The sequence below is a fragment of the Vicugna pacos genome, chromosome 4, assembly GCF_048564905.1.
Source record: "Vicugna pacos chromosome 4, VicPac4, whole genome shotgun sequence".
Classification (NCBI taxonomy): domain Eukaryota; kingdom Metazoa; phylum Chordata; class Mammalia; order Artiodactyla; family Camelidae; genus Vicugna; species Vicugna pacos.
The window spans coordinates 3548094-3561045 of NC_132990.1; positions in this window are offsets into that span (position 1 = coordinate 3548094).

Here is a 12952-nt window from a genome sequence, read left to right on the forward strand (position 1 = left end):
GGGAAGGATAAATTGGGAGTTTGAGATCTGCAAATATTAACTACTATATATAAAATAGATAATAAACAGATTTCTTCTGTATAGTACAGGAAACCATATTCAATATCTTGTAGTAACTTAAAGTGAAAAAATATGAAAACGAATATATGTATGTATATGTGTGACTGAAACATTATGCTGCACACCAGAACTTGACACGTTGTAACTGACTATACTTCAATCTTTATTACATGAGGTAACATATTGTCAATGAGGATACCAGAAGCAGCAGAAAGATGAAAAAGAGCCAACATATTTGAAGTAATCATGACTGCAAATTTCTTCAAATTAATGTCAGACACCAAACCACAGATACAGGAATCTCAGAGAATATAAAGCAAGATAAACTAAAAAAAAACCTACTGGTAGGCATGTCATGTTAAAACTGCAGAAAATAGACAATAAATAAAAATTCTTGAAAGAAGCCAAAGGAAAAAGGAGCAACCCATAAAGGAGCAAAAATAAAAATTGCTCAGAAACCATGCAATGAAGTAAACAGTAAAATGAAATATTTAAAGTGTTGAGATTAAAAAAAAAAAACTCCACAAACCTAGAATTCTGTATCCTGCAAAGTTATCCTTCAAAGTGATGGAAAAATAAAGACTTTTTCAAACAAACAAAAGTTGAGGAATGGATAAAGAAGATATGGTATATGGTTTATGTTGCCCATAAACCTGTCTTGTAAGAAATACTAAAATTCCTCAAAGAGAAGGAAAATTATATATGTCAGAAACTCATTTCTATATAAAGAAAGGAAAGGTGTCAGAAAAGGAATAAGTAATATTAAGATAAAAATCTTCATTTTTCTTATTTGAGCTAACAGATAGTTTATTCATAATGCAGCAATTCAATGATTATAGTTTATATATAAGTAAAATGAATGACAGCAGTATTACAAGGGAGAAATTGAGAATATTTTGTTAGTATAAGGTACTTGAACTACCCCTGAAATGATGGTGTTACTTGAAAGTGGACTTGGGTTAGTAGTAAAATTAGTTGTGTCAATTAGTTGCAAACTCTAGGGCAACCATTTTAAAAAGTTATAAAGGAAGTGTAATTGATATGCTAACAAGGAGAGAAGACAAAATCATATAAAACACGCAATTAACACTACAAAAGGCAGAAAAAGAATGGAAGATAAAAATAGGAACAAAGCAAGGGTAACAAACAGAAAAGTGACAAATGCAATACATATTAATTCAATGATATCAATAATCAATTAAAATGTCAGTGGCCTATGTAACATTTAAAAAACAGAGATTGCCAGAGTACATCAAAAAGTAAGAACCAAATATATTGTCTACAACACTTTTTTTTTTATTTTTGGGGGGGTAATTAGATTTGGTTTTTGTAATGTTTTTTTAAATTTATTTATCTTCAGTGGAGGTACTGCAGATTGAATCCAAAACCTTGTGCATGCTGGGCATACACTCTACCACTGAGCTATACCCTCCCCCCTTACAGCACTTTAAATATAAAAATACATATAGATTAAAAGTAAAAGGATGGAGAAAGATATACCATGCTAACATTAGTCAAGACAATGCTATAATAGTTGTATTACTTCAGATAGAGCAGATTTCAGATGAAGAAAAGTCATCAGGGATTAAAAAGGAGATTTACATAATTATAAATGTGTATTCTCCAAGAAATCATAACAATCGTTAATGTATGTGTGCCTAACAATGGAGCATTAAAATTCATGAGTCGACAATTGATAGAACCGCCTGGGGAAATAGATAAATCCACTATCACAGTTGGAGGTTTCAACAGCCCTCTATCCAAAATAAACATCCAGGCAGAAAATCAGTAAAGACATAGTTAAACTCAAAGTCCCGTGAATTGATTGGACATAATTAATATCTGCAGACTCTCTTTCATCTAGCAAAAGTAGAATACACGTTCTTTCAAACTCACGTGGAACATTCAACAAGATAGATCACATTCTGTGTCATGAAACAAGCCTCAGTAAATTCAAAAGTATAGAAATTATACAATGTGTTCTCTGAGACCACAGTGGAATTGAACTAGAAAGCAACACAGAGAGACAGGTGGAAAATTCCAAAATACTTGAAGATTAAGCAATGTATTTCTAAATAACACCTGAGTCAATGAAGAAATGTCAAGAGAAATTTTTTAATATTTTTCAGCTAAGTGGAAATATGACTTGTTAAAATGTGTGATCTCAATTATAATTGAGCTGTTTTTTGGTGGGACATGGAGTCCTAAGGGAGCATCAGTACATTTCCTAGTCGGGGACATAAGGGGAACTTTGGAGTAAACTGGGTTGTCAGGCCTTTTCTAAAATTTTGGCTCAAATTGGAAAATAAGTTGATATACAGAATGAACAAACCATTTGCTAGTGAAATAAGAAACTGAGCCTGCTCAGCTCTGGAGAAAAGGGACATTTGCTCCTTCCTGCCACAGACATTCTCAGGCAACTGAGAACCTAGCAGAAGTAACTGAACATCAGTCCTCGGGATGTGCAGTGGTCCCACAAGGGACCCCACTACAACATTGCATTGAGTAAATTCTGCTCACCAAGGGACACAGTAGGGCTGATTACCTAGTGCTCTGAGCATCCAAGGCAGGTTTAGACTGTCAGAGGGAGAAATTGAGACCTGTAAGAGTCAAATCAACCCAAGGGTAACTCCTTGGGGAACTAGACTCAAATCAGCACACATTCAGCACACTCAAATCAGCACACATCACACGGCCCATAGAAAATTGCTCAGATCATATCTGAGTTAGGCTATCAGATTAATAACAGGAAACCATGCCTCAAAGGGCAAATAGCTTCCTAATGGACAGCTGCTCACTGGAACTCCAGCTGGCTTCATGCACAGCTGGAACCATGTCAATGCTTGCAAGTACTCATCTTAACTCTTAAATGGCCAGGATGAAGCTCTGTTGACATTTCAAAACCGTAGAGAAAGTTGGCTTGATAAAACATCTTTTCAAAATTCTGACCTGAGAGAACAAAAATATTCCAAAGGAGAAAGCTTGAAGTTATAACTCTTATTATGTCCTTGAAATGTAAACACAGCCCACATTGCCTGTGATTCCAGCATTGGTTCAATTAGTGAAACCTAAAACTGAAAGGAAAAAAAGTGAAGGAGAGGTCTTTTTAAACACAAAAAGGAAAACTATGAGAGATCTCTGTGTCTATCTGAATGTATGTATGTCTTTGTGCACATGATAAATGCATGTCTCTACCACCAGATAATATCAAATTTAATTTGTAAAAGAGCTCTATTTAATTGACTTAAAAGTGCTTACAAATCAAATATCTCTAAATGTAATTTAAACTAGCCCAAATTGTTAAAGGATCGCGTGATCTAGGATTACTCTTTAATGAAGAGAAAGTTTAAATTGTTTTGATTAATATAGACATGTCTTTAGAGTCATCATTAAGTATAATTTAGTGTACCGAGGTTTACTAAAAAATCAATATGCTTGTGTTATTTCTATTGCAAAATTTGTCAACAAGAAAATTAACTTGGTACGATGATATTTTCATAAGCAATGAAATAGAAATAAATGGGATAAAAGTTTTCTATGAACTCCTTAAAAATAAAATATAATTTATGCTTCACTTACGGAGAAACTAAAAACAGTTTCGCCAAATTTTTGGTGACTTGAAACTTTAGAGTTCTGCTAAATTAAGTTAAATGATGGAAATTCATTGAATGTCTAGATCATATTTACTAAGATAAATTCTGAAACGTCAATTGCTAAAGAAGTCTGTTTACCTACCTTTGACTTCTTATTGCAGAGACTATATATGTTTGAGACTATTAATAAATATGATTTGTGCTTTATTGAAAGTTTATACTATGAAATGGCATCTATTTAGAGATTAATTTTTAATAGGGAACCCTGAGAAAAGAGTTTTATGCATGGCCAAGACTAAGATTAGACTCAATTTAATTAAATGAATGAATTTTAATATTAAAGGAAAAATGATGTAAAACCGGGATTTGCAGGATTTTTTTCTCTGTTAACAGAACAAAGTTTTTTTGAAATATTGATCTGCTTTTGATAACAGATTGTAAAGTTTCTTTACCAGTAATTTTCTGCACTTAACTTTGAAATCTTTTATTGTCACTTTGGTTACTTGAATATTGTTTCACAGTGATTTATGATACTACTTAGCCAAACATTTAAAACCTTTTGGTATCTTTAACAAACTTTCTCAAATCAAATTCCAAATGAAGTTCTTTAACCTCTAGCTTACTTTGGGGTGCTCCAGAGAACCCCTGAACATCTCAAAGGGAGAGATTTAACTAATTAGGCTTGTCTGGTCTGTTAAACTACACGGGAAACATTGTCAAATCAGTAACGATAAACCTTCTTAGGTTATATTGTGTGAGTAAATATTATTAATATAAATGTTCCAGTAGCTGTATAAAGTTCCTAAAATTTAAAAAGTTCTGGCATATTGTCAGTCATAATTCTAGTTATTATCTTAAAACATTGTATGTCACAGAAATTGCCAAATTGCCTTGTGTAGGGAAAATAGAGTCACTCAGTCCCCCTCGCCAGATATCCAGCGCCCAGTGACTCAGCTGTACCACCCCGCATGCGGGGTACCCATGTCGTGTCTTGCATCACGCAAGCGCACTGGTTAGCTCCTATCACAGTTGGCTAGATGCTGGCTTTATTTGCATAGATACATAAGGTGGATGGGACTTCCTGCCGTCACTACCATTAGTTCCTATGCGCTTCTGCAAAATAAAGGCATGTCAGAGATACTCAGATGCCTCTGAGAGTGTTCTTCCGTCTGCCTGAATCCCGAGTGAACCTGCCAGGCCTCGAGCACTTGCAATACACCTTAATAATTTCATTGTAATCAGAGCTTTCACCACACCTTTAAGTCTTCTGTCATCTAGAGCTATTTATTGTCTTACTCTGATGCTTTTACCAAAAATGCGTGTAAGTAACTTGTTTTTATGCTCCAAAACTAAATTAGACTTGATAGGAAAAGGACTTCCACCTTGTACAAGGACGATTTCAGCAATGACTCTCATGTCAGGCTACTAAAAAAATAATAATAGTGTCTCCTTTAACTTTTCATGTCCGACACTCAGCAATATTCTGTAATTTCTTATGAAGTATTGTTTCCTGCACCAAATGCTACCTCAGTTAGATGCAATACTTTAACCCTGCAATTTTGCTTCCGGTACTACAGGATGAAAACAGCCATGACTGCATTTTGTTAACTGATTCTCTTCTTGTTCCCAGGAATGATTTGTAAGAAGCTTTTATTGATAATGCTGATGCAATTTAATTTGTAGATGGGTCCCACCATGGATGAGCAGGGCCATTACTGAACTGGATATGCAATAATGGCCACAGTGGACATAACTGAAAGCTCTTATTTACCAGAAACAAAGCCAGCACAACAAGCCAAGTAAATTACCTTAACCTGAGTTTGTCAACCAACTAAAGACCAGGTAACAAATAGACTGAGTCGCTACACTTTGGAGTGGCACACAACTTTGATATGCTAAGAAAATAATGAGATTTTTAACTTCTTCAGGACAGCCTATTAAAAAAAATGGAAAACTGGTTGCAGAGTTATTTATTATGCAACTACGTAAATAATTAGCAAATTATTAAAACACCCAGGGCATTCCGAATCTGACACTATGGAAGCTGCAGAAAATCAGTTTGCTGATGCTGCAGCCAAAAAGGCAGGTGTAATTATTCATCCTGCCCAGCCTGAGGAATGGCCACTCCACCGCATTAACCCTGCTAACCCAGGAAAAGGTTTCCAGAATAGATAAATAAATTTCTCCTGTATGGCACAGGGAACTATATTCAATATCATGTAGTAACCTATAATGAAAAAGAATATGAAAACAAATATATATATATGTATGTATATGCATGACTGGGACATTGTGCTGTACACCAGAAATTGACATGTTGTAACTGACTATACCTCAATTTAAAAATAAAAATATTCCCTTCTTCAGGCTCAAGAAATCACCATCAAAAAAGAGAAACAAATACAGCAACAAAAAGCGGGGATTTTTGATCCCACCACACAAACACAATTTAGACGATTAAAAAAAAACCAAAGTGTCTTTTGGAGTACAATGGCTGTTACTCCAGCATGTATATTCTCTAAGTCATTTTCCCACCTGAGAAATTTTTTGGGGGGAAAAAGAATATTTTTGGAAACTTTCACACACAGTGTTCAAGGGAAACGTATTACATTATTGTCAGGATATTATTGAGGTACTTGGGGGAAAAACAGTAATTAACTCCTTTTACAGCCAGCTCCCAGGAGATTTAAGCCTTAAGGATTATGAATTGAAAATTAGAGATTTTGTTTGTTGGCAAGGACATTAAGCAAAGGATTCTTTGCAGCTGTGATGAAAAGAAACTTATCAGGTATTATTAACTGATCCATGTGCGGCCAAATTGAAAGACATAAATTCCTATCCCTCGTTTTAAAAAAGCACCTCCACCTCAACGGACTTCAACCCCCGTTTCTAACACCTGGCTTCAACTAAGACAAGCGTCACCAGGCACCACCAGGCTGGGAAGAGAAGAAGCTAACACAGGAGCAGGCAGCTAACCAGGCCTGTAAGACTATCCTACTAATTCAGTTGTGCTGATTACTCAATGTCTATCTCTGTCAAATCGGAAGTTATTGTTTTATTTCTATCTGTGGTTTTACCCTAGTGTTAAAATGGAAGGAAAATTCTTGACATAAGTAGTCACAAAATACTGCTACTGGAGGCAATCTGACCAATCGTTGGATCTGTCATCAAATTCCTCAGTCAACACAAAGTCAATACAGGCCCCTCATAATTGCTGTCACTGACATTTTCAGATGTTCTTAGAATCTATTTTTTTAATTGAAGTATAGTTGACTCACACTGCTGTGTTAGTTTCTGATATTCAGCATACTGATTCAGTTATACATTTATGTATACTTTTTCATATTCTTTTACATTATTATTACAAAATATTAAATATAGTTCCCTGTGCTATGCTGTAGGATGTTGTTTTTTATCTATTTTATAAAACATCTGCTAATCCCAAACTCCTAATTTATTCCTCCCCTCCTTTCCCTTTGGTAACCATAAGTTTGTTTTCTATGTCTGTGAGTCTCTTTCTGTTTTGTAAATAAGTTCATTTGTGTCCTTTTTATTTTATTTTTTTAGATTCCACATATAAATGATATCATATATTTGTCTTTCTCTGACTTACTTCACTTAGTATGATAATGTCTGGGTTCACCCATGTTGCTGAAAATGCCATTATTTCATTCTTTTTATGGTGGAGTAGTATTCCATTGTGTGTGTATATATATATAATATATAATATATAATATATATAATATGTATATATATAATCAGTTGATGGACATTTAGGTTGTTTCCATCTCTTGGCTATTGTAAATAGTGCTGCTATGAACATTGGGATACATGTATGTTTTCAAATTAGAGTTTCTCAATATATATGCCCAGGATTGGGAAGACTGGATCATATGGTAAGTCTATTTTTAATTTTTTAAGGATTCTCCATATTGTTTCCCATTGTGACTGGAGCAAATTAAATTCCCACCAACAGGAGGGTTTCCTTTTCTCTACACCTCTCCAACATTTTTCACTTGTGCACTTTTTAATGATGGCCATTCTGACTGGTGTGAGATGATACCTCATTGTAGTTTTGACTTGCATTTCTCTGATAATTAGCGATATTTAGCATTTTTTCATGTGTCTATTGACCATTTGTATGTCTTTATTGAAGAATTGCTTGTTTAGGTCTTCTGCCCATTTTTGGATTGGGTTGTCTGTTTTTTTGTTATTAAGTTGTATGAGCTGTTTATATACTCTGGAAATTAAGCCCTTATCAGTTGCATTGTTTGCAAATATTTTCTCCCATTCTGTAGGTTGTCTTTTCATTTTGTTTATGGTTGTCTTTGCTGTGCAAATCTTTTAAGTTTAATTAGGTCCCATTTATTTATTTTTGCTTTTATTCCTGTTGCCTTGGGAGACTAGGAAAACATTGCTACAATTTATATCAGAGAAAGTTTTGCTTATGTTCTCTTGGAGATTTATGATTTTCTGTCTTATGTTTAAGTCTTTAAGCTATTTTGAGTTTATTTTTATGTATGGTATGAGGGACTGTTGTAACTTCATTGATTTGCATGCAGCTGTCCAGCTTTTCCAACACCACTTGTCAATGAGACTGTCTTTTCTCCATTGTATGTTCTTATCTCCATTGTTGAAAGTTAATTGACTGGAGGTATGTGTTTATTTTTCAGCTTTCTAATCTGTTCCATTGATCCATATGTCTGTTTTGGGGCCAGTACGATGCTGTTTTGATTATTGTAGCTGCATAGTATTATTTGAAGCCTCGGAGGGTTTTCTCCAGCTTCATTCTTTTCCATCAGTATTGCTTTGGCAATTCTGGGTCTTTTGTGATTCCATATAGATTTTAGGATTATTTTTTGTCGTTCTGTGGAAAATGTCCTGGGTAATTTAATGGGGATCACATTAAATTTCTAGATTGCTTTGGGCAGTATGGCCATTTTGACAATATTAATTCTTCCAATCCAAGAGCGTGGGACATCCTTCCATTTCTTTAAATTATCTTGTTTTATTTTTCTTAGTATGTAAGTCTTTCACCTCCTTGGTCAGGTTTATTCCTGAGCATTTTTATGCAATTTTAAAAGGGAATTTTTTTTAACTTTCTTTTTCTGCTACTTCATTGTTAGTGTAGTGAAATACAACAGATTTCTGTATGTTAATCTTGTATCCTGCTACCTTGCTGAATTTGCTTCTCAGCTCTAGCGGGTTTTGTGTGGAGTCTTTAGGGTTTTCTATGTTTAGTATCTTGTCATCTGCATATAATGACAATTTTACCTCTTCTCTTCCAATTTGGATCCCTTTTATTTCTTTCTTGTCTGATTGCCGTGGCTAGAACTTCCAATACTATGTTAAATAGAGGTGGTGAGAGTGGGCATCTTTGTCTTGTTCCAGATTTTAGTGGAAAGGCTTTCAGCTCTCCACCACTGAGTATTATGTTGGCTGTGGGTTTACCATAAGTAATTTTTATTATGTTGAGATATGTTCCCTCTATCCCCACTTTAAAAGTTTTTATCATGAATGAATGTTGAATTTTACCAAATGCTTTCTCTGCATCTACTGAGATGATCATGTGGTTTTTGTCCTTTCTCTTGCAGATGTGGTGTATCACATTGATTGATTTACACATGTTGAGCCATCCTTGTGACCCTGGGATGAATCCAACTTAATCATCATCTATGATCTTTTTTATGTGTTGTTGGATTCAGGTTGCTAATATCGTATTGAGAATTTTTGCAACTATATTCATCAAAGATATTGGCCTATACTTTTCTTTTTGGTAGTGTCTTTGGTTTTGGTATCAGAGTGATGGTCACTTCATAGAATGAGTTTGGGAATGTTCCCTCCTTGTCACTGTTTTGGAAGCGTTTGAGAAGGATCAGTGTAAGTTCTTTGTATTTTTGGCAGAATTCTTCAGTGAAGCCATCTGGTCCTGGACTTTTGGTTGCAGGGTTTTTTATTTTTTATTACTATTTCACTTCTAGTGATCAATCTATTCAAACTATTTCTTCTTGATTCAGTATTTGTGGGCTATATATTTCTAGAAATTTGTCCTTTTCTCTAGATTATCCAATTTTGCCATCTAATTGTTCATAGTATTCTATAGTTTTGTGGGGGTTTTTTTGTATTTCTATGGTATTGGTTGTAATTTCTCCTCTTTCATTTCTTATTTTGTGTCCTCTCTTTACTTCTTGATGGCCAGAGTTTTGTTGTTTTTTGTTTACTTTCAAAGAACCAATTCTTGATTTTATTGATTTTTCCTATTGTTTTTTAATCTATATTTTACTTATTTACTCCCTGAGCTTTATTCTTTTCCTCTGCTAACTTTAGATTTTGTTTGTTCTTCCCTTTCTAATATTTTTAGTTGTTAGGTTAGATTATTTATTTGAGATTTTTCTTGTGTTTTGAGGAAGGCCTGTATTTCTACAAACTTCCCACTTAGGACTGCTTTTGCTGCATCCCATAGATCTTGTGTGGTTGTGTTTTCATTTTCATTTGTCTCAAGATATTTTTTAATTTCCTCTTTGATTTCATCATGGACCCATTGATGTTTTTTTGTTTTTAGTAGAATGTTGTTTAGTCCCCATACACTCATTTTTTCCTCACTTTTCTTTCTGTGGTTGATTCCTAGCTCCATGCCATTTTGGTCAGAAAAGATGTTTGACATAATTTTCATCATCTTAAATTTGTTGAGGGTTATTTGTGTCCAAGTATGTGGTCTATCCTAGAGACTGTTCCAGGTGCACTTGAAAAGAATGTATATTCCTTTTTTGTGTAATATCTTGAAAATATCCATTAACTTTACATACCCATATAACCAGTAATCATTCTCTTTGGTATTTATCCAAAAGGGTTGAAAACTTAATATCCACACAAAAACTGGCACATGGATATTTATAGCATCTTTATTTATGATTTCCAGAACTTGGAAATAACCAAGATGACCTTCAGTAGGAGATTGGGTAAATAAACTGGGGGACATTCAGACAATAGAACATTATTCAGTACTAAAAAGGAATGTTTTATCAGACCATACAGACACATGGAAAACCTTAAATGCATATTAGCAAGTCAAAAATGTCAATCTGAAAATGCTATACTGTATGATTTAAACTATAATGACATTCTAAGAAAGGCAAAACTATGGGGACAGTAAAAAAAAAAAATCAATGGTTACCAGGGATTAGAAGGGAGGTAGAGATGAACAGGCAGTGGACATGGGATTTTTTTAGGCAATGAAACTGTTGTGTATGATACTATAATGGTGGATACATCATTAAAACCCATAGAATGTGTAACACCAAGAGTGAACTCTAATATAAACTATGGATTTGGGGCAATAATGAGATATCAATGCAGGTTCACAGAGTGTTTCAAATGTACGGCTCTGTTGCAGAATGTTCATAGTGCAGAAGGCTGTATGCGTGGCCGGGCAGGAAGTACGTAGGAACTCTCTGTAGTTTCTGCTCATTTTGCTGTGAACATAAAACTGCTCTTAAAAAAAAATAAAGCCTATTAAAAGAAGGGAAAAAAGGAGACAGAGCAGCCTAAAGTATCTTCCAATGGAAAAAAGCTAGAACATATTTAGCAAAATAATAAATTTGGTAATGGGTTATAGCCCAACAAATGAAATAAATCTCCATCTGTCTATACAGATAAAAACAAATGATTGAATAAATAAACTGAGAGATGGTACAAATCTTCCTTACAGAATTCCAATTAATAACCATGGGAGATGTCACTGTAATTCAGTCCAGTACCACCAGCAACACACACCTGTAGTTGAACAATTTGGGTTTTAATAGTCATTGCAATGAGGTAGAGTGCGTGCTATGTAAGAACCATAAACTGTTTTAGTAAGAGGGTGTTAGAAAGGTATTACTGGACTTGAGCTTCGGTTAGTTCATTTTGCAGAATTTCCAAGGCAGCTGAATTTGGTCTGGGCTGGGTGTTGTTAAGAAAAAGAAGAAGAAGGAAAAAAAAGGCAGCAGTCATTCATATTAGCTGAGAGAGGCTATTTGGAATTTTGAGAGTAACAGAATAACCTTATTTTTGTCTGGATTCATGCAAAACTATAAAGTGATCTTGTTTGACTTACATAATCATAGTCACAAAATGACCTTGTCCACTTGGTGTTCAGTGGGATCGTTTGTGTCCAATAGGAAAAGAGCACTGTTTAGTTATGGGCACCAGGATAGCTTTAACAACCACACTCAGGCTCTAAGTGTCAGGCCAGTTCCCTGATGTCAGAGGTGGCTTTATACTTTCTCAAGTGAAGAGGTAAATTCAAAGTCACCAATAGCATACCGGCAAGATCCACTGATGAATGCTAAACTGGTGGGTGGTACTTTAGAAAGAAACCTGATGTTTTACAGCCTCAAAGTATCTCTGCAAATTTCCGTTAGTAACTAGTGGTGCCAGCACCTACACTGGTAGCACCAGATTCGGAAAAGGTAGGGTGCAGCACAGGTACGCGGTGGCCCTCAGCACACCCTGGCTGTGTTCCCAAGCTTGAGGCGGGGTCCCAGGCGCGGGACAGAAGTGAAGGAAAGGGTTTCCAAGGAAAGGAAATAAAGGGCCTTATGTTTTAAAAACATTTATATTCCTTCAGAACTTAAGGAACTTAAATTTTAAAACTTTGAAATTGTCTTTTAATTGCTTATAGCTGAATCCCTATGAAAATTATTTATTGTAATATGAATGCCATGAATATGGCCTTACTTCGTTCTGACACCTACCCATTGTTCTAGGTTATTGAAAGGTCTTTTTCCATTTTATTGAACGTCAGCTCTGATACACACTAGGTTCTCACTTTTTCTTCCAGGACTTGAACTTTTATTGCACAAGGATCAGTTAAATATTTTAGCAGTAGCATACGTGTTAATATGGGCACATTGCTATGCATTTTCAATTCTTTTGCTAATCATTAGTAAACATTTGAATTGGGATGAAAGCTGGAATTGTTCCTTTAGGTTTAACAAACAAAATACACTCATGCCAAAGAGAAAAACACACATAAAAAACTTTTTTAAAATTCTGATTGGAACTTCATAATTTTCATCTAGGAAAGTGGTATTTATTAAAGTTTCTTAAGTGTCAACAGATTAAAATCTTATACCTTGTTTCACGAAATTGCACTAACTTACTGGTAACATTAATCCTTTTCTTGCTAATCAAAACTTAATCTCTTATTATAATTGCCATATAAAATAATCAGTGCTACAAAATATCAACCAAGAAACGAATGTGTGTTTATATGTAAGTATAAACAGAGGTTTCTAATTTGGTTCTAATTTCAGAAG